The 23,774-nt window shown below is 36.2% G+C and overlaps 1 protein-coding gene across 1 annotated transcript in view; it reads right to left on the bottom strand.

Moving 5' to 3' along the window:
• Window positions 1-14,715, bottom strand: part of MBNL1 (muscleblind like splicing regulator 1) — a 220,388-nt gene extending 205,673 nt beyond the window's left edge. The window contains exon 1 of the mRNA XM_040235160.1: window positions 14,630-14,715. The gene's annotated coding sequence lies outside the window, so the exon portion shown is untranslated. The remainder of the gene's footprint in view (window positions 1-14,629) is intronic.
• Between the last annotated feature and the right edge of the window lie 9,059 nt (window positions 14,716-23,774).

The raw sequence follows: 23,774 nt of genomic DNA, 5'->3' as shown, positions 1-23,774 counted from the left end.
ACTGTTTTTGCATGAAACAGTGACTTTACTTCTGTTAAGATGCACCGTGTCCACCACACAGCCCCTGAGGGCAAGGTTTGAAGAAATCTGTGACTTATCATTACTGTTCTGCTCTTGCTCTGTTCTTTGGTGTTTGTTTTCATTCGCTTCCTGGGTTTCATCTTTTAAGACTGACATCTACAGACAAAGCTAGTGTTTCTCCCACACTTTTAGAGTATAGTATGTCAACTTTTGAATTAACATATGAAAATCCACTTGTGCTGTCTTTTGTTTTGTCAAAATTACAGGCTCTTTTTTAAAAATCCTTGTTCCTGATGTAAAAATTTTTTTCTATTCCTGGATATAAAAAGCAATGTGTTCTTATTTTAAATAATGTATCAAGTGCCTTTAATAGAGTTTTATTAATTCTGTTCAGGTGCCATCGTAAAGATGTTTATGCATGATTATTTCAGACTAGCAATAGAGCAGCAGTGTCTAACTCCTACCCACAGGCTTATTCCCATGCACACTGTAACTTCCTTCTATGGCTTCAAGACGCCCACGTCCTGCAAAAGCACTTTCCTACCTGTCATTTAGTCTTTACAATTAAAGAAAGAAAAAGGTAACTGTGTAAGAGAGGCTTGGCCACTCTGAGTCTCTCTTTTCATAAAGTCTTTCTTCTCTAAAGATACTCTAAATTACAGACTTCGCCAGAACAGTTTTTCTCCTTGTGATGACTTTGAAGTCTGTTTATTCTTACAATATACTGGTAGGTCTGTGTTGGAAGAAGCTGTAAATAGTTTGTCAGGGTTCCTAAATACTTAGAATTCTACATGGGCCCTGGGAAGTGTTAACAGATTAGATTTGAACTTGTGGAAAAGGGCATATCTGGCACCAAATATCCAATTTATGGGGTCCAGACAAATTGACTATTAGGAAAAATGGAGTACTTGGATGATACTTCACACAGTTTTGGATATTTTTCCTTACCATGATGGAAGAAGAAGACAACTGAAGTAAGTCTGCCTCTTTTATGACTAACTTACTGGGTGACTAAAAGGAAAACACTTCGGGGTTTTTGACAACAGGTACACACATGCCAAATATGAAACATGGGCCAGTTTCCATTGGCAAGAGGCCGGCTGCTACCACCTTGCCCTTTTGCTTGTGTTGTTGAACACTTTTGAAGTGAGGCATACTCTTCGCTCCCCACCTCGTGCAATGACCTGTGTGTGGACACATTCTTTAGAAGAATCAGGTTAAAAAACACAGGGGTAATTTTTCAAAAACTGCTTTTCTGCCCATGACCTTGGCTCCTGTGAGATAAAGACAGTCTTTGGAGTCTGTTACTAGACTCGAGGTTCTGGACAATCTCTTCAAGTCTCAGTTTCCTGTGAACTTAAAATGCCTACCTCGTGAAAATGTGCCTATGAATGACTTCATGAGAATTAACCTAACATGGATCAGGGAAAAATAAGCTCATGTTAGACTTCAAAATATGAGGATTAGACTCAAACTACAATCTTAAGAAATTTACAGCTATTTTCTACACGATGAAAAGACAGATTCCCTGACAGTTTTTTGAATAGACAGGTAGGATGTAATTAAAAGGGAATCCCAGATCTTCCCTGGAATGATAAACAGGCACTTTAGAAACATCTTCCTTAATTGGCCAGTGAACAGCTTTCTTTTGTCCAACTTTCCCTACCCACTTTACAAGGAAAGTCATAAGAAGGACAAGCCAAGCCAAGCAAAAGGCATCTATCTACCACTTTAAAGAACAGTTTATGCACACAGTTGCATGGAAACCACTTCCTTTGGAGCGATACGTGAAATTATGATTTTTTTTTAAACCCAGTCAAAGCTGTTGCCACAGTACAAATTTTAGCTATCTACTTGCTTCTTTTAAGTAACACAAGTCAAGAGATCCTTTCAGACCTAACTTCCTCTTTTTCAGATTTTACTCCTACCTCCTGGGGGAAAAAAAAGAGAGAGTATCTTTCAACTTCATCAGAACAAACACGCTCAGAACTCTAAGAGGAGAAAATAATGATTATATGTTGCTAAGTACTATTTAGTAACAAAGACTTGGGCCACAGGAATGATGATGTCACCCACAGAAAGAGGAACATTTACACTTTTGAAAGAGATTCTTTTCCAACACGATGGGTCACCATCAGAAGAACAAAGCCAAATAAGGCAGGAGAGTCTGCTTGGCCAGGAGAAGGCATTCTTAGTATCCAATGCTGGAGAAATTATTAGCCCCAAGTTAACTAAATAGAGTCACACCCCAAACCCACATGCTTTTTCTGTGATCCCCTCTTGAACCTAATTCATGTCAACAAACGTGTACTACTCTATGGCAGAAATTCCATTAACTCCCATAGTAGATTTGCTTCTTGGTTAAGTTACCCAACTATAGTAAGCAACAGGTCCGAGAGTGGCTTCATGTTTCAGGACTGGTCTCTTAACATTCACACACTGTGGATATGCATATATTTATTCTCTCACACACCAGCACTTAGAAACCACACACCATCTCATACTTTGCATTAATCTGATAACATGGTGAGTCATCATGCCCACAAATGTATGTGATAGGATGAAGCATTGCTTAAGTAGCACGTAAGTCATTTGCACCCTCCACTCTTCCCAATACTAGTAGCATAATGATTTTCTACTTAGGTACTGTCAGGAGCATGTAAAAGTTAGCTTCTGACTCCTACAATATCATGTCTGCCTGCCTTGGGGAAATTATCATTGTGTTCCTCTCCATACCACCCATGGCCAATCTTCTAGCACATACTCAGACCAAGGTCACAGTAGATTTTTTTTTTTTCTTTTCAGGCTCTTAACCCAAATCAGATATAGAAACAGCCATACTAGTTGCAATTCACTTTTTAAGTGTAGGGGGAGGCCATTTGCTCTTAGACATTGTGTCTACTTACTCCATTAAAAAAATAATAATATATCTTTCTCAGTAAATTAGCTTATATTCCCTTCCCAAATCATACCCCACCACCAAACTCCCTCAAAAATTTTTAATAATAATGTTAATAGTAATAATAAGTGTTATTTAATTGGGTCATTTAAAGCTCTTGAGGTGAGAAAAATAAATCGGAGGGAATTCATAATGACCATGGAAAATGCAATGTATAAGTTACTGCTACTTATAAGAGGAACAGGTCGATATTGCTAGGGTCCCTATGATTACTGACATTGAGATTTAGGAAGAATAAACAAAGGAACATCTGTTGTCTCTAGAGACTTTAATGTAGCCTTTCCTCTAGTCTTTTCTGCTTCATATCAATGCAGAAATGAAGTGCCTTATGACCCCATTACCAGACATCAGTGAATTTATTTTCAGTGGCCATGATTGGAGTCAATTAATCCACAGCAATTTTGCTGAAAAATCTCAAGTTGATAAATTTAAATTATATTTGACACCTTTTCACTTTTATCAGACTCACACCTATTATGGAAATGAAAAGGCAAGAAAATGTGGTTAACCTCTGAAGGTAAAACTGAGCTTATGTGAAATTTATCTAAATATAATAATTTATCTCCTAAAAAACTTTTGACCTATGTAGCAATTCCTGCTTCTCTTCAAACAACAGTTTACTCCTTGGCCTGTGTTAAACACAGATAATGAATGAGTCATTCATTGTATTCCTCCACCCCATCCACACATGCACACATCCTTGCAAATATTTGCTCACTTTGGACAACTCTTTTCCTTGACTTCCAACATAGGTGACCTGCCCCTTTGTCAACCTCACCTCCTTAGTTTCATGCCCCATTTCCCTCAAAGGACCTGACTCCTCCTTTCTACTTCTCAGATATGCTAAACTCATTCCTGTCTCTGCCCTTGCCCCTGAATCTTTCCAGGTCACTTTTCCCAGAGTCCATGGTGCCTTAATCTTCTCAGCATTCAAGTCTTAGCATAAGTATTACACTTTCAAAGAGGCCACCTCGGGAGGCCAGCTGTCTCTCTGTCCTTCTGCTTTGCTGATTTTTCTTCATGCTGCTATCATTATCTGCAATTCCCTTTAAAAAAATTTACTTGTCTACTGGTGTACTCATTGTCTTTTCTCACTAGACTAGAAGTTCAGCTCCATGAGGGTGGAAACTTGGTCTTGTCCATCACTGTTCCCTCAGCATCTAGAACAATGCTCAAAGCATGATGCTCAATGTATGAACACATGAATAAACACACTTCAAAATGAAAACAGTCTTCTCACAAGAATTAAACTCTTATCCCCACATAACCCACTTCCTGAGAAGAACCACAAAGTCAGGGACACCAAATACCTCCTGTGGTGAGGCCATAAAATGGGAAAATGACAATATTAAATTCATTTTTATAAATCATAATTCATAAAATATTAATATTTTTAGTTCTTTGAAATTTTAAAACTTTAGTTCTTTGAAATTTCCACTAAATTTATTATCTTCCAACTAAATTTATTATCTTTTCATGTAATAAAATGTGGATGGTTCAATTTTTAAATTGCTTCTTTTACTAAGCCTTGTGCCATCACTTCACCCAGAAGTATAGCTTTTGATTATTTTGATGTCTTGGGTGATACCTTATATTTTTCATATTGTGTCTCAAAATCTATTTCTTTTAATATTTCCTCTACTAGATGGTAAGATTTCCCAGGCAGGGGTTGTACCATGTAAATCTATAAATTTCTAATACAATTTAAACCACAGCTTTGCCTATCTTGTTTCTCAATAAATAAATAGTAGAAGCAAGATAATACGATGATAAAAATCCAGCTTAGAGAAAAACACACCATGATCAGTTACGTTACCATTATCAAGTTACCTCTCTCTGAACTTCTCTCCCTTTTTCTCTTAAATCTGTAAAATAGTACATATTTCACAGGGTTGGTGAGGTATTAAATTACTCATGGGAAGCCTTTGGCATACAATAATATTTTTAAATGGTACTAAAAAATAGTCCTAAAAAGTGACATACCATGTCCCATGAAACGGTACTAAAAACTGATGCTAAGAGTATAATAAGGCTATTATCGTCATCATCATCACCACTATTCTTTGGGGCCTAAAAGTCTCAAGAACCAAATTGTATGTTTATAACCTTAATCTTGACATTTTGCACAGACCAAAACCAAACAAAAGCCAAAACCAATTTTCTTAGAGCAGCTTTATAATCCACTTCGAAATCAAAAATAGATCCAGAAAACATTTGCAAAACAATATGTGTCATGTCAATGTATGGCAAAACCAATACAGAATTGTAAAGTAAAATAAAGTAAAAATGGAAAAAAATAAAAAAATAAAAATAATATGTGAACTATATGCATAGCCATGAGGGTGGTTCATCGGGAAAGTATTCTGGAAGGAGATTGCTCTATATCTGACTTGAAGAAAGCAATGAACCCTAAGTGCAAAGATGAACATGCATACTAAGCTGTTTCAGTCATGTGCAACTCTTTGCCACTCTGCGGACTGTAGCCCACCAGGATCTTCTCTCCATGGGACTTCACAAGAAAGAGTACTGGAGTGGGTTCTTTTTGCAGGGATCTTTCAGACCTAGGGATCGAACCCACATCTCTCATGTCTCCTGCATGGGTAGGCGGGTTCTTTACTACTAGTGCCACCTGGTAAACCCAAAGAAGAATGGACAGGTGTTTTTCTTGGAGTTGAGGGCAGGGACAGAAAAAGTGTAGAAGCAGTGGGGCGGCAATGCACAGAGATTGCCCCTCCATATTCTAAGAGGCTAGTGGCAGCCACTATGAACTCATCTCTTTTCAGCTCAGTGGAAAAAAAAAAGCCAACACACACCAAAAAAGAGAACTTCTTTGTCCATTTGTTGTCTCCAGGGACCACTTTTTGGTTTCAGTTCCTTTCACTCAGTGGTAACAGAAGTATCCCCACCTGACAACTGCATGAGAGTTTAGAGTCCCACAATAACCATGGCCTCTTCCAGAGCACCTTGGGAGATAGCTGTTATTTTCATTATGCCTGTTTTATGTGTACATAGGCTTAGAAATGTTGAAACATTTTGCCTAATAATTTATTTTAGCACATACTGTATTCCATGCAGTGTTTGAGATACCGTGGATATAACATGAACAAAACAGACCAAATCCCTGCCCTCATGGAACTTATATTCTAATGGGAGGAATGGACAGTAAATAATTGACTGAAAAAAAAACAAACTAAAATTTTATTTAGTATTAAATATCATTGGGATACACACACATAAGTATACATATATTATACACACACACACACACACACACACACACACACTGCTATGTATAAAATAGGGCTTCCTTGGTGGCTTAGTGGTAAAGAATCTGCCTGCCAGTGCAGGAGATACAGGTTTGATCCTTGAGTCAGGAAGAACCCGTGGAGAAGGAAAGGGCAACCCATTCCAATATTCTTGCCTGGGAAGTCCTGTGAACAGAGGAGCCTAGCGGGCTACAGTCCATGGAGTCGCAAAGAGTTGGACATGACTTAGCAACTGAGCATGCATGAGCACATGTGTATAAAACAGGTAACTAATAGGAACCCACTGTGTAGCACAGGGAGCTCTACTCAGTACCCTGTGGTGACCCAGATGGGAAGGAAACCCGGAAATGAGGGGATATGTGTGTGGCATATGGCTGATTCACTTTGCTGTACAGTGGAGGACAGCACAGCAATGAGGGGCAACTATACTCCAATAAAATTTTTATTAAAAAGTGAAAAAAAATTAAACGAGATTAAAAGACAGAGAATGACTGGAGTAGGAACTCTACAGTAAAATATGTAGTTGGTGATAGAAGACATCTTTTCGGAGGAACATTTGAGCAGAGATCTGAATAAAGAATGCTTGTGTCATAATAATATGTGTGGGAAGAGCTTGCTAAGAAAAGAGAAGGAAAAGTATGCGCAAAGTTAAAATACTCTAGGAGCAAAATAATGAGTGGAATCAGAACATAGTGAATGAAGGGAAGACAGAGAGGATTTGAGGGCAAAGATGCAGGTAAAGGAAAAGACATGAAGAATTTGAATTTTATCATACTTAAAATAGGAAGCCACTGAAGAATATCAAGTAGCGAGTTACATGATTTGGTTTATGTTTTAAAGAGTCACGCTTGCACTGGGATGCATGAGTAGTTAAAAAGAGAAATTTCTTGGGAGGATACAACAAGTACAGAGAGAGTGTCTCACATGATACTCAAGACGGTGGAAGGGGTGAGCCTGATCAGTGTTTTGATATATTTTGGAAAAATATATTTAATAGGCTTGCTCATAACTAGGGTGTAAATGAAGCAAAGAGAAAAATTAATGATGCCTTTGACCTATATAACTAAGTATAAGATGGTGCCATTTACTGAGCAAAGAAGATTGGGGATGGATAAATGAAAAGTAGGGGATAGGTACAATTTTTTTCTTTTTGGACATGTTGACTTTGACATATCTGTTAACATGTGAGTGAAGAGCTTTAATAATAACTTTGAGGTATGAATCCAGAAGTTGGCAGATGTTAAGGAGGTATGGATTTTTAAAAATTGAACTGTATGGGACTAGATATTTGGAGAGGGAAGACAAGTAACTTATCTAAGATCCACAGTCAGTAAGTGACAATTGAAATTGAAAATGAATCTTTTGACATCAACCCACTTTCTCTTGTTACCACAAATATTAGGATGTATTCATAGTTATAAGCAACTGGAGTAGAATATGGGCAAGGTCTGGGAGCAGGAACATTCTAGAGTAACCTATATGGAAGGATAAGAATTTTTTTCAGTGCTTATGGACTATACAAATTTATGGTTACTTCTTATCTTACTTTCCTCATCTAATTATTTGTTGTAAATATGATGATATTTGCACAATTAACTTATTAAAAATCTCTGGAATGATAAACACTTAAGGTTGGCCAAGTACCACAGATACTTATCTCCTTTCTCATTTGAAATGGTCATTTTCTGGAATACCTAAGAAAGTAACTGAATTTAGACCAGATGTAGACTGCATAAAGTGAAGAGGAACTAAAGAGCCTCTTGATGAAACTGAAAGAGGAGAGTGAAAAAGTTGGCTTAAAGCTCAACATTCAGAAAATAAAGATCATGGCATCTGGTCCCATCACTTCACAGGAAATAGATGGGGAAACAGTGGAAACAGTGTCAGACTTTATTTTTGGGGGCTCCAAGATCACTGCAGATGGTGACTGCAGCCATGAAATTAAAAGACGCTTCCTCCTTGGAAGGAAAGTTATGACCAACCTAGACAGCATATTGAAAAGCAGAGACATCACTTTGCCAACAAAGGGCCATCTAGTCAAGGCTATGGTTTTTCCAGTGGTCATGTATGGATGTGAGAATTGGACTGTGAAGAAAGCTGAGCGCTGAAGAATTGATGCTTTTGAACTGTGGTGTTGGAGAAGACTCCTGAGAGTTCCTTGGACTACAAGGAGATCCAACCATCCGTTCTAAAGGAGATCAGCCCTGGGTGTTCTCTGGAAGGAATGATGCTAAAGCTGAAACTCCAGTACTTTGGCCATCTCATGTGAAGAGTTGACTCACTGGAAAAGACTCTGATGCTGGGAGGGATTAGGGCAGGAGGAGAAGGGGATGACAGAGGATGAGATGGCTGGATGGCATCACCGACTCGATGGATGTGAGTCTGAGTGAACTCTGGGAGTTGGTGATGGACAGGGACGCCTGGCGTGCTGCAATTCATGGGGTCGCAAAGAGTTGGACATGACTGAGAGACTGGACTGAACTGAACTGAGAATGCATAAAATTGAAATATAAAGGAAAAGTTCAACTAGTAACTCAAACAAGTATTTCTGAATTGTGTCATAAAATTTCAATTAGGTTGTATCAGGTTTGTTTAACAGAATTGGTCCCAAGTAAGTAGCAATTCCTCTTCATGACTTAAAAAAGATTAAATAAATTAAGGAAAAAAAAACACTAAAACAATAATAATGCAAAGGAGAAAAATCTTAAAGCCAGAAACAAATAGAAACAAATAATCTAATTGTATTTTATATAAATATTATGATAACCTGAATAGAAAAATAAAAGAGAAAGTGAGGGATGGAGTGAGAGAGGAAGGAAGGAATATGTAGTCATCTAATAATTTACAACTACAGTATTTGGTGGGGTATGAGTGTGGGTGAGAGAAGTGCACACAAACTCTGCCCTCTATTTCAGTAGGTTTGCTTATTGTAGTAGCGGTTTGGGTAAAGCAATTTAAAGATTATTTTAGATGTATCATAGAATTGAGCAAATGAGTAAGCATATTGATATTGTTAGGATCCAGGGCTCACATTGCAGAAGAAGGAGCACAAAAATATAGAATTGTGGAGGGCAAGAAAGAACCCTCTAGGAATAGATTAGAATTAGAGCTATCAGATGAACTCATGATGTCTAAAACAGAGGTGTGTCTATACAAATGTTTTTATTCATGAAGGCCTATGATTTGTGAATGCATATTTGTGTGTTTATGTCTCTGTGTATGTATATGCAATAATATATTTCTCCAGAAACAGTCAAGTAGCAAAGATATTGCAGTGGCAGTGAGTATACTAAACTCCCAAATCTTAGCTTCTAACACTATTCCCCACTAAAGGAAATGAGAAACGAATGATTTCAGAGGTGATACAGGATGGGTCCTAGATCAACCTAGAACATCTTATTCAAAAGAGTAAGAGAATTCTTACTCGAATGATGAGGGCATGTTGCAAGGCATCAGAAGTCAGAAAAAGAGGGCTCCATTGGTTAAATGTGGACCATTTGAGCACCAAAATTATTAAGGCGGCAATGAATTATAGCCATTGAAAATACAGAAATCCATGAGTTCACACCAGTGACAGATAAACATAAGTTAATAATCAAATAAGTGCCAGAAAAAAGAGTGTGCAAGACTGATACAAATGTTCAGGAAGTGCTGGAGTTGAAAAATCATCATTTGGAAACCATTTTAGTACAGATTGCATCAGATAGCACTGGTTAATGCTAAACCAACACGTGGAGCCGTCCTTATAAAATGGAGAAATTAGGCATCACCTTGATTAGATAGCCAAAATTAATACCCTCCATGTGGCATAGATGAGCGTCACTTGCCTCTAGATGTTGATTGCACCTGTATGTGCCGTATTCTAGCAGAAAATGCATAATGACAAGGTAATCATGAAAAAAATGCCAAATATATAAAATGAGGAACTGTTAAAAAGAAAAGAAAAAAAAAGTATGTGGATAAACTGTATTCTTTAAAATTTGCCATTCCATACAAAGAAATGTTGACATGCTCCAAATTAAGGAAGGCTAAAAAGATACTACAACTCAATGTGATATGTGACATTAGACTGAATTCTTTACTGGAAGGAGAAATATCATAAAAGTTATTATTAGATAATCAGTAAAATTGGAATATGGACAAATATGAGATTAAAATATTGTATCCATGTAAAGTTGTGAAGTAGATAATTATATGTAGCTGCTAAATAAGAAACTATTTTTAGTCATTACACAGTGAAGTAAAGGGCCATGTTGTTTGTAACTTGCCCTCAAGTGGTTCAGAAAAAAAAATAGACAGAGAAAGACGGAAAGAATGAGAACAAATTATAAGCAAATGGGGTAAAATATTAAGATTAAGTAAACCTGGGTAAGGGAATAAGAGAGTGCAGTATACTGCTTTTATTTTTATAACATTTTTGAGCTTGAAATTATTTATAAATAAATACATTTTAAGTAAATGAAGTATAACAAGTGTATCTAGTAAGCATTTTGAAAAGTCCATTGCCATAAGATATGTGATTTTATCTTACTGAGAAAGCCGCCTAATTGCACTGAGAAAAGTTTTATCTCTTCACTAATTCAGATTTTTTCACTAGAACAGGAAAAGAATAAATTCATCTGCTTAAATTTTTTCTTATGAAAAGTGAAACTAAACTTAACTAAGGTATACTTAAAGAAACAGTCTACTATTTTTTTTTTCAGAATCAGAACAAACTGGTGATGTTTTTGATGATCATATTACTACTTATATCAAAAAGAAGAATTCTGAGAACGTGGTAACAACTACATATATAAAAAACTAAAAGCTTACCATGAAATATCCGTAAAGTGGAATATTTTTCTTTAAATTTGGATTTTAAAATACAAATTTAGCATTTTCCTCAATAATACTGAAACATTAAAACTTATTTCTTGTATATGCATAGAATAATGAAAAAATAAAACTGGAAACAATTTGGAAAACATCAAAGATGATTGCCTGATTTTAGTTCATGTGAAATAATAAAAATTATCAATGATGTCAGGTAAGTGTTGGAAATATAACAATAATGCTCAAATAACAAATAATTTGCATTTTAAATATTTAAAAAATTAGCACTATTAAAAAAAAATTTATTGGAGTAATAGTTGACTTACAATAAATTAGTGGTGTTTTTATTTTCTACATTGCAGTGCAGACGTGTACAGTCGACTGCATTTAATATATCGTTTTAAGTGGGAGTATTCAGAAATATAAAAGGGCTTGCCTTTATTCTTTATATTTGTAGATATGGAAATGAGATACACATTCTATCTCACTGACAAAATATACTGACTACCACAGTGCATATTTTTGGGAAATCAAGAATTTTCCAACTTATTTAGCACATAGTTTTATTAACAAAATAAATATGAATGTACTACATGTGATGCTTTTCTGGAAATCATATATGTTAAAAATAAATAGAAGATCAACAGATGTAGGTGGATACAAATTTGCTTTTAAAAGGCTGACTCACAATACCTAGATTTAGAGAATTTTTGTTTCTGAATTTAAAACATGCCATCCTTCTTAGTTTGCACTTAAACCATAACCTCTTTCAGGCAACAAGCTTTCTTGTGTCTATTTTTCTTTTTTTTTTTTTTTGCAAATGGGGAAATGGCCCAAAGAAGGGAAAGCAAAACAAACAATAAAGAAATATTTCTGTGTTTCAGGAGTCCTTTAGGAAATCCAGTTATCTATATCAGAAACAAATAATGTTGTTTCAAAGTAAAATTATTATATGAAAGATGATATATTCGTCAGGGTGGGATACAGTCTTCTGTTAGCAAGTCATTCTCTTCTACAGGTGGGCAGTTTTGGGACGTTCATAGTGTGAAAGAGAGATATAGCCAGGGAGTTATGAGATTAGCTGGATCAACCCTGGGTTTCAATCGACTGACAGGTCCTCAGCAGTATCACCCACAGGTCATATAGTCAACTGTGTCTTATTAAGACAGATATAAAATTTCACAATGCCATACAGCAGTCATTCAGTTTTAACTTTTATTCGACTCAGTGAAAATTTATGCCTTGTATAGTATGTCACATGAATATAATTCTAATGAAACATAGTAAAATATGTGTCTATAGTTTAAAAGTCAAAATTTATGTTTCCCAGCAATAAATTATTTACAGTATGATATCTACTTTCACTTAAAAATTTTGGATGTGGTTGTTCATTGGTCAGTTGCCAAGTCATGTCCAGTTCTTTGCGACTTTGGATGTGGGGGCAAAGTCTGAATGTTTTACGTAATGACAGTGTGTGAAATAAAAAGTCTATGTAGTGGAAATTCCCTGGTGGTCCAATGGCTAGGACTCCATGCTCCCAATGCAGGGGACCCTGGGTTCAATCCCTGGTCAGAGAATTAGATCCCACATGCCACAAATAGGAAAAAAAAAAAAGATCCCATGTGCTGAAACTAAGACCCAGCGCAATCTAAATAAATACATAAATATTTTTTAAAAGTTAATGACAAAAAATGCCTATGCAATGCATCCAGCTGTTTTCCTAACAATGCCAAGAATATCCCCTCCAACTATCTGCATGACTTATGCAAACACAGCCAGATACGCACTGATTTTTATTCTGTAGGTATAATTTTCTCAAAGGCAGAAAATATTCTAAGCTTATTTTCCGTAATCTAGGACACGGCTGTTCATTCAGAGACTTTAATAAATTCTCAACAACAACAACAACATCAACACATCTGTCTTGCTAGCAAGATAGCATTTTCTCTATTTATTTAGCCTTCATTTGTGTTCTGAATTACAGCAGTGATCAATTTAGATTCTAATTTCTTTAGATTATGTTTTCTCTTTGTTGTCATCAGCTATTCAGTGTAACACCGTACTCTGTATAGCATACACACAGCACATAATAGTTCATGATGTCAAAATATCTCATACTTAAAATTCTGAACACTTAATAATATTTCCATCATTTTTTTAATAGAGAAGGGCATTAAAAATTATATTGTTGCAAATAACATAATGAAGTAGTTGTATTTAATTGATGTGTGATACATAAAGATGAAGGTGCATAATTTTAATGGTTTTCTCACAACTATCAGCTTAATTTTAAAATGGTAATTAGTTAAGAATGTCAAATTTTAGTCAACAGTTTACTTCCTGAATTTATAACACTATCAATCTGTTTTTGTTTATTTTTCTCCTTATAATCAAAAGACAGTAACTCTTGTTACAGCACTTGACGTGAAAATGGTTTTTTTAAAAAAGCTTTTTTCCAGGTAATGTAGTAGAACCAGTATGACAGTACTGTTTACCAAAATAGTAAAAATTAAATCCATTAATTGATTGAACAGCATAGACTTTCTCTTTTGGAAGCCATGCTATTATTCTAACTGAAAAAGCAAACCAAGTCAAGTAAGTGTTTGCATTATTATTTGAATATATATATATGTTAAAAATATGTGTGTGTATAAGTGCATTTTTCTTTTTAAAGATGTATTGAGATAAATTGTAATGATTTTGGCCAAAGTACATGGAAACCAACTGCTTTTAAAAGAAAGATTTAAAAATTTTTGTATAAAGAATACAATTGTATTAAAAACAATTAATTCATGTTAATATGTGTAAACATTACTCTAATTGGGACAAACAATTGGAAAAAAATTACATTGTATTTAGATTACTTTAGAATTTCCTAGTGAGATCAGTTTCAGCTCAGTTTGATCTCCAGTTACAAATCCAAATGGTCTTTGTTTTAGTTCTTGCTCTGTTGTTAAGCATTAAACTGTAAACTGATCTTAAGACAAACATGAATTAGTTTTTTTAGATCATATCATATACACCACAAATTGCTTTTCTAAAGTATTTAAATATCACTGTAATGTGATGATATGAAAAATAACACTGAAATGTCCTTTCAGAATAATACATTTTCACAGTGAGTAAACAAATGCAAGAATATCTTTTCCCCAGAAAATGTTCAACTAATAATATGCAAAATTAACAAACCAATATATGTAGGAGAATTTACAAATGTTAAGAATTTACTGGAGCTGGGAAAGAAAAATGTTCTCAAAATTTATCATTAATATAAAAATTCTTTTAGTGTAAACTGTGTACAAACTTACGAAGAAAGAGTATATTTAACTTTGCAGTTAAAGTAATTTAATGGTCAATGAGAACTTTTAAAATTTCCAGCTTTTTAAAGATTGTATGAAATTGAGACATTGTAAATTTACTAAGCATTTTCATTTGAAATATTGACTACTTACTTGAGAGAGATATCCAGTTTAATTTAACTTACTTTGTAATCTGGCCAGTATTTAAATTGTTGTTCTATAAGTAACAACCCAAATAAAATGAAAAATAATAAGTAATACTTTGTTCTTACCTCTATGTCTTATTTACAGTTGCTTGTTGGGCTGCTTAGAGAATTGAATTAAACTAACAGCACCTCAGAGAACTCTGTTCTCTGCTCTGCTCTGCTCTGCTCTCCTCTCTAGACACATTTTTTTTTTTTCCCCTCTGCAAAGTGATAGTCTACTGAAAGAGGAAGTTGTGAAACACCACAGTCATTATGCTTTATAAATTCTACAGAGAACAGAAAATTATTCACAAAGCTTACACTTGAAATCATGGTAACAGCCTGTAATTGGTGTGTACACATACAAAATTAATGTATATAGTTATACGTGTAAGCAAATTTTAGAAAAGTTAAATAAATTTATACTTAAGTAATGTTCATTTACATGAGGAAATATCTCCTCTGTGGTTAAATGATAATCATAGAAAAACAGAAAATATTGCTCTATGTGGAAGAAATTGTCAGGCTGATATGTGAGGAATAAACTTGCTTTTTCATAAGGCTAATTAATGTAAAGTCTTTGGAGTATGACCTAAATGCTAACCTGACTACAGACATTTTGTAAAAAGAAAAAAGTTCAGTAAATGGGCATTTTCCTGGAATCTGAATAGTGGTTTTTTACCTAAAAGTTTTAAACTTCCTTTCCCATGAATAGTTGCCTGTTTCATATAGATAAAGCATTGCAAAACTGAAACTGTTCCTTATTCATGAGCTATGATCTCTCTCAACTTCAGCCACAAGAATAAAAAACAGGTGCAGATTCTGCAATGCTGTGCATTTAACTGGTTAATTTTCTAAGAAGATAGGCATTAATTAAAAATATCTATGGGACAGTAGGGACAATATTTGAAAAAGGACATAGAAACAGTTGGGCAACACATATACTATTGCTAACTTCAAATAAAAGGAAATACTCATGTATATACTTCTCCCAGGTTACTGGGTCATAGAAGCAAATGGGTAGCTGCAATTTTTATGTGGCGGTCCTTCCCACCTTCCCTTGCTGGTTGGGGAAGAGGTAGGGGGTGGATTGCAAGAATAATTAAGTAATTATGCAGACCTCCACACATTGCAAGAACTGCTTTCTGAACTTTAGAAACTACCATACTCTCAGGGTATCACACGGTGCTTTACTTAACCTTATTTTCAAAGAGGCAATAAAAAGTAATTAGGGGATGATTAAAAATGGAAAATTTTTCCATTTCACCTAAAGTCATACTTAATGTGAATTTGCAGTAAGTGAAAATAAATGAATAAACAACACTAAGAAAGCTCCCTCCTCTGCCCCCCTACACTGAAATCAAACCAAATAAAAACTCCACCATAGAGTCACCAATAGGAAATTTGATTTAAAAAGTGACATAGAAAAACTTTGAAGAAAATGTTATTATTGGTGTGATTAACATTGCTTAGATTCTATGTGTTTTGAGAGACTTTAAATATTACTGTATGTGAGTGTTATTATAAAACATTAAGCCTATCTGTTGCTCAAAGACCCAGGTTTACTCCTGGAAGCACAGTGCTCAGTATCTCTGGATGATTTTAATGTGCTAGCTCAACATTTGTGTCCCTTTTACCTGGGTGGTAGATGTATATCACTATTTCTCTAAAAATCCTTTCCAGGCTGGTGAATATGTTCAAGGTTCCTCCATCTCAAAAAATCTCTGACTTTACTGCCCTATTACTTTTCTTTTTGAAAACGTTGTCACCATTGACTTCTTTCAATTATTTAAAATTTAAAAAAGAATTATTTAATTTTGGCTGCACTGGGTCTTTGTTGCTTTGTGCAGGCTTTCTCTAGTTAAAGAGAGTTGGGGCTCCTCTGTAGTTGCAGTGTATGGGCTTCTCATTGCAGTGACTTCTCTTGTTGCAGAGCATGAGCTCTAAGGGCTCACAGGCCTCAGTAGCTGCAGCATGTGGGCTAAGTAGTTGTGGTTCACGAGCTTAGTTGCTCCACAGCATGTGAAATCTTCCTGGACCAGAGATGGAACCCATGTCCCTTGCACTGGCAGGTAGATTCTTATCCATTGTCACCAGGGAAGTCCTGCTTTTGTCATTTTTTAAAAGCATATATCCCAGAGGTATTGTTTGCACATTGTTGTACAACCATAAGGCTTCCCAGTTGGCGCTAGTGGTGAAGAATCCTCTTGTCAATGCAGGAGACAGACATGAGTTTGATCCCTGGGTCGGGAAGAATCCCCTGAAGAAGGAAATGGCAACACACTCTCATATTCTTGCCTGGGAAATCCCATAGACAGAGGAGCTTGGCAGGCTACAGTCCATGGGATCATGAGTTGGACATGACTTATCGACTAAACCACTACCACCATGATTCCACTATTTGTCTATACTGTATTTTGTTTATCCAGTCATTCTCTAATGGATATTTGGGTTACTTTCACCTTTTGGCTGTTGTGAATAATGCTGCTATGAACATGAGCATACAAATATCTGTCTCTACTCCAGTTCTGTTGTGTATATGTATGTGTGTGCACGCTCAATAGTGTCCCACTGTTTGCGACCCCACGTACAGTAGCCCACCAAGGTCCTCTGTCCATGGGATTTTCCAGGTAAGAATACTTGAGACTGTTCTCATTTCCTACTCCAGGGGAACTTCCTGACGCATAGATAGAACTTGCATCTCTGATGTCCCCTGCTTTGGCAGGTGGATTCTTATATAGCTAGAAGTAAAGTTGCTGGATTATGTGCTTTTCTTTTTAAACAATTTTTGAAGGACTGCCATACTGTTAAATCTTCCTATCTTCCTCATTCAACATGCCTCTGCATTCTGGTTTCTGTTTCTGCTGTGTATCAAGACTCTTGACAAAGTCATAGAATGATCTTGATACCAAATCCAAATGACAACTCAAAGCCCTGGTATTTGACCTCTTTGCAACACGTGCCACTGTTGACCACTTCCTCCTCCTAGAAGTGTTCTTTGTGCTTGAGTTCTTTACTCCACCCTGTCCTGATTACGTAGCAATTGCTTCTTTGATTTTCTTATAGGGTTTCTTTAACTGTGTTCATCCACTAAATGTTAGAATTTCTTAGGATTCTGTTCTGGGCCTGCCCAGATTCTTACCCACAATCTCCTTAGTATACATCCATGGTTTCAGTAGGCAAATATGTATTGCTCCCAAACCTGTCTCCAACCTAGGTATCTCCCTAAAGAAGTTTTGACCAGTGCAAAATACAAGATCATTTTTACTTATGATCTAGAGGAAAAGATTTTGCCTAGAGGCAGTAAGATCAGCCTGAATTAATTTTCACCTCTATTGTTTAACTTTGGGCATGCCAGACATTATTTCTGAGCTGTCTTTCCTCAGCCATAGAGTGGGACCTTAAATGACCTCCTTAGAAAGTTATTGAAAGATGATTTTCTTAACATTCAAAAAATTATGAAATAAAGATTAAATACTTAACTATGTTTATAGTATAAAAAATACAGGTAAATCAAAAGACTATTCTATTTCCCTCTAACATGATTCTTCTCCCCAGAAGTAATCAATGCTATCAATTTGATACATATTTTTGCAGATCTACTTCCTGTCCCATTATATATGTATATATTATATATATTATATCACATATGGAATTAAATAGTTTTGATGTACATAACATCATACTTATGCTTTTCACTGTGACGTTTTTTAACTTAAAAATATAACTTGGGGCTTCCCTAGTGGCTCAGTGGTAAAGAATCCACCTGCTAATGCAGGAGATGCGAGTTCAATCCCTGATCCAAGAAGATGCCACATGCTGCTGAGCAACTAAGCCCATGCACCAAAACTATTGAGCCTGTGCTCTGGAGACCTTGAGCTACAACTACTGAGCCCACGTGCTACAATTACTGAAGTCCATGCAACTGAGAGCCCTTGCTCGGCAACAAGAGAAGTCACTGCAATGAGAAGGCCACACACTGCAACTGTAGCCCCTGCTCTCCACAGCTAGAGAAAGCACACACAGCAATGAAGACACAGCACAGCCAAAAATACATAAATGAATAAAAAAAATTATAAAAACTACAGCTTGAAAATAGGGATTCCCTAGAGGCTCAATTGGTAAAGAATCTGTCTGCAATGCAGGAGACTTAGGTTTGATCCCTGAGTTAGGAAGATCCCCTGGAGAAAGGAATGGCAACCCACTTCAGTACTCTTGCCTGGAGAATTCCATGGACAGAGGAGCTGGCAGGCTGCAGTCCACGGGACTGCAAAAAGTTGGACATGACTGTGCGATTAACTGTTATTATTGTTATAGCTTGAAAGTATCTGTAAGTTATTCTTTTGAACGGATTCATATATATCTAATCCCCCTGTTGATAGAATTTGTGTAAATTCTTCACAATTAAAAATAGTGTAGCAAGTCCACAGCATTATAAATGCCTCTTTCAAAGTTTGTGCAAGTCTTTCTTTAAGGTAGATATGGGAAAGTAGAATTTTTGGAATGTATATACATTTGAAATATTAATCATCACTGCCAAATTGCCCAGTCAAGAAAAGCTTTATCCATTTGAGCTTCCAACATGTCCTGGTTTGGGGCTGTTTTTCTAGTATTTGATATACTTAAATGTTTAAAGATTTGCCAATCTGATGGACAAGAAAATGGTGTCTTAATATTTTTAATTTGTACTCTCTGATTACTATGGAGATCGAATTTACTGTAATGTTTGTATCTCACTTTTTAATTCCTGTTTTGTAAATTGTGTCTTTCGTTCTAGACATTTTATTGGATAACTGTCAACTTCTTATTGATTTGTACAGTTGAATTTATCTTGTTTCGACATATTGTCATCATTCTTCCTTTTTAATGCTCCAGTAATTGGCTACTGTAGCTTTTTGAGATGACTCTAATATTTGTTGATAATATGCTTGCTTTTTGGAACAGTGAGATGACCCAGGTTTATTTTGTACATTTCCTACCACAGGTCTGAGCTTACTCATTTCTCTAAAGGACCCTGGTTCCTTTTAGTAGAACAGGGTTTTTTCAGACCACAATTGAGACCTTAATGGTGTTCATTGCTACTGGAGTTCATTGCTACTGGAGTTCATTGCTACTGATGTTGCAAGAGTTCATTGCAAATCTTATCGCAAGCATTAGAGTTGGTCAATAAAATGTTTGGTCTTTCTACATGCCAAGTAGCACACACTTGCAAGCTATGTTTAAATATGTATTCGAAGTTTATGAGTCAATATTACATCATATTTTGCATTAAAAATAAGATAGGAATAATGTATCTGGTATAAGAAAATATATTTTAAAAGTAAAAATTGGACATCATTTTCTTATGAAAGTATATTTTGATAAAGGTAGTAATTTAGTAACTGTCATAGCTTGCACTTAGAATATTCAAAATATTCTTCCAAAGAAATGTCAAAAATCATATAGATTGGAGAAATATACAGCTTTCATATTTTCCATTATTTTGATTCACAGTTATCATAAGACTCTCAATCTCTGTTTCCTTAATTTTTTCTTGCTAGTATACAATTACCACTTAAAAGTAAGAAAGCATCCGTGCATATATCCCTGAAAATAGATTTTAATTAGAGCAAAATAAATGTATCCATACTTTTAGCCACTATTTTTTTCTTAAGATATATTTTCATGGTCACTTTAAAAGTACAGAAGTAGCAATATTTCAGTTGCTTTCTGCAGATTTCAGTGGTGAGAGAAGTACTTCTGATTCACTGATTTTTTTTTTAACTTGTAGAAATGGCCTTAATGTTTAAGCATTCATATAATGTTTTCTGTTTTGTCTTTGTGCAGCTAGAGAATCAAAGAGGAAAGCATTGTCTGATTATTCTCAAATACCTTTAGCTTTCAGTTCCTTATCTGAAAAAAGGAATGAGAATATCAACTTCAGTAGTGACTGAGAGGATTATTTGTATACTCAGGTAAAGGATGAAGCTAAATAAGTTTCCTTATAAGTATGATGTTGATATTTCCAGATCTAATTTGAGAACACACAATTGGACAAAAATTTTTCTTCTAATTTTTGGATGTGTATTTATTTATTGGAAAACATCCCAGAAAGTTTACAAATTAAATCACATCTAGGTCCATATTTATATTACATTTATTGCATTCATTAAAAAGGATGAATGAATGAAAAGAGCCAGGAATATCAGAGATTTGTAGAGAGTCACTTATTCTTCTATTCAATATTAATCATCTGCTATATGTAAGGAAAAGACTCTGATGCTAGGAGGGATTGGGGGCAGGAGGAAAAGGGGATGACAGAGGATGAGATGGCTGGATGGCATCACTAACTCGATGGACGTGGGTTTGGGTGAACTCCTGGAGTTGGTGATGGAAAGGGATGCCCGGCATGCTGCAATTTATGGGGTCGCAAAGAGTCAGACATGACTGAGTGACTGAACTGAACTGAACTGATGTGTAAGGAGATATACTAGGGGCTAGGAACATGAAAAGAATAATTGGAGTCGTCCCCTTCTCCTCCCGCCCCCCATCCCTCCAGGCATCAGGGTCTTTTCCAATGAGTCAACTCTTTGCATGAGGTGGCCAAAGTACTGGAGTTTCAGCTTCAACATCATTCCCTCCAAAGAAATCCCAGGGCTGATCTCCTTCAGAATGGACTGGTTGGATCTCCTTGCAGTCCACAGGATTCTCAAGAGTCTTCTCCAACACCACAGTTCAAAAGTATCAATTCTTCAGCTCTCAGCTTTCTTCACAGTACAATTCTCACATCCATACATGACCACTGGAAAAACCATAGCCTTGACTAGATGGACCTTTGTTGGCAAAGTAATGTCTCTGCTTTTCAATATGCTACTAGGTTGGTCATAACATTCCTTCCAAGGAGGAAGCGTCTTTTAATTTCATGGCTGCAGTCACCATCTGCAGTGATTTTGGAGCCCAAAAAAATAAAGTCTGACACTGTTTCCACTGTTTCCCCATCTATTTACCATGAAGTGATGGGACTGGATGCCATGATCTTTGTTTTCTGAATGTTGAGCTTTAAGCAAACTTTTTCACTCTTCACTTTCACTTTCATCAAGAGGCTTTTTAGTTCCTCTTCACTTTCTGCCATAAGGGTGGTGTCATCTGCATATCTGAGGTTATTGATATTTCTCCCAGCAATCTTGATTCCAGCTTGTGCTTCTTCCAGCCCAGCGTTTCTCATGATGTACTCTGCATAGAAGTTAAATAAGCAGGGTGACAATATACAGCCTTGACGTACTCCTTTTCCTATTTGGAACCAGTCTGTTGTTCCATGTCCAGTTTTAACTGTTGCTTCCTGACCTGCATATAGGTTTCTCAAGAGGCAGGTCAGGTGGTTTGGTATTCCCATCTCTTTCAGAATTTTCCAGTTTATTGTGATCCACACAGTCAAAGGCTTTGGCATAGTCAATAAAGCAGAAATAGATGTTTTTCTGGAACTCTCTTGCTTTTTCCATGATCCAGCGGGTGTTGGCAATTTGATCTCTGATTCCTCTGCCTTTTCTAAATGCAGCTTGAACATCAGGAAGTTCACGGTTCACGAATTGCTGAAGCCTGGCTTGGAGGATTTTGAGTATTACTTTACTAGCGTGTGAGATGAGTGCAACTGTGTGGTAGTTTGAACGTTCTTTGGCATTGCCTTTCTTTGGGATTGGAATGAAAACTTACCTTTTCCAGTCCTGTGACCACTGCTGAGTTTTCCAAATTTGCTGACATATTGAATACAGCACTTTCACAGCATCATCTCTCAGGATCTGAAATAGCTCCACTGGAATTCCATCACCTCCACTAGCTTTGTTCGTAGTGATGCTTCCTAAGGTCCACTTGACTTCACATTCCAGGATGTCTGTCTCTAGGTGAGTGATCACACCATCGTGATTATCTTGGTCGTGAAGATCTTTTTTGTACAGTTCTTCTGTGTATTCTTGCCACCTCTTCTTAATATATTCTGCTTCTGTTAGGTCCATACCATTTCTGTCCTTTATCAAGCGCATCTTTGCATGAAATGTTCCCTTGGTGTCTCTAATTTTTTTTAAGAGATCTCTAGTCTTTCCCATTCTGTTGTTTTCCTCTATTTCTTTGCATTGATTGCTGAGGAAGGCTTTCTTATCTCTTCTTGCTATTCTTTGGAATTCTGCATTCAGATGCTTGTATCTTTCCGTTTCTCTTTGCTTTTCATTTCTCTTCTTTTCACCTGAAATTGATCCTTTAAAATGTACCATCTCAGGCAGACCTTACCCTCAATATCTACATTAGTCCTGTTATTCAATCAAATTATACATGTTACTGATACTTTGAAAGTGATATATTACAAGGTGTATCACTTCAGAGGGAACACAAAAGTGAAAAACTATAGAAGATGCCCTAGGCTAGGGGAATCAAGGATCACAGTTCGGATTTTACGGATATTTCAGGGAAGGGTTGCAGTTGGAAAAGTCATGGAAGTCAGAGGAAGAGGACTGTATTCTTGGAGTTGCATGTGGTATGCTATATGGGAGATGTGAGGCAGGGCTGGGAAAGGGGCTTGTGAGGAAGCCAGAGAGGAGGAATCAAGATGGTGTAAGGAATGGTATCTTGAAATGGGACTCCTGATCCTGAAGAATAAAAAAAAATGCCTTTAACATGAACAATCAGGTCTTTCAAGTGTCTGTGCTTTTTCCTACCCACATTACTGATTTTTTTTTTTTCCTTCTGGAAACAAGTTTCATGGCTTTTCTCTGAGGAACAGGCTCATCCTTTGTATCGGCTCAGATAAAGTGAGTGACACTGATTGTCCTCACACTCGAACGTTGGTGTAATGTGACCAAGATCTGGCAAGCAAGTTTTAAGACTTTTCCTTTGCTACAGTGATGGATTCAAAGATGGGCATGGGATTCAAGCCAGCCAGTGAGACTTATTTCTGGACATTACAAACTCTGCTTTTGCTGAGACTGGCTAGTGAGAAGATTGAGCTCTGATGACATCATCAGAGTCTCTGACTCCAGCTATGTCTGCCCCGTTGTCTCTGTTCTCTTCATTTACTGAGCCAAAACATTCCTAGACTTCTGTCACTTGCAACTACAGAGTCTTTTACATCAGGAAGGAAAAGCTGGAGGAGGAGCATGTTTTCGTTTCTTGAAGTATAAGATATCATCAATAAAAGAAAGCATTTTCACTATCCGAGACTAGGATTGTTCAACAGAAACATAATACAAGCCAAGTTTATCACTTA

This window comes from Oryx dammah, unplaced genomic scaffold (assembly GCF_014754425.2).
Source record: "Oryx dammah isolate SB20612 unplaced genomic scaffold, SCBI_Odam_1.1 HiC_scaffold_2, whole genome shotgun sequence".
In the NCBI taxonomy this organism is placed as follows: domain Eukaryota; kingdom Metazoa; phylum Chordata; class Mammalia; order Artiodactyla; family Bovidae; genus Oryx; species Oryx dammah.
This window is presented reverse-complemented; position numbering and strand designations above follow the sequence as displayed.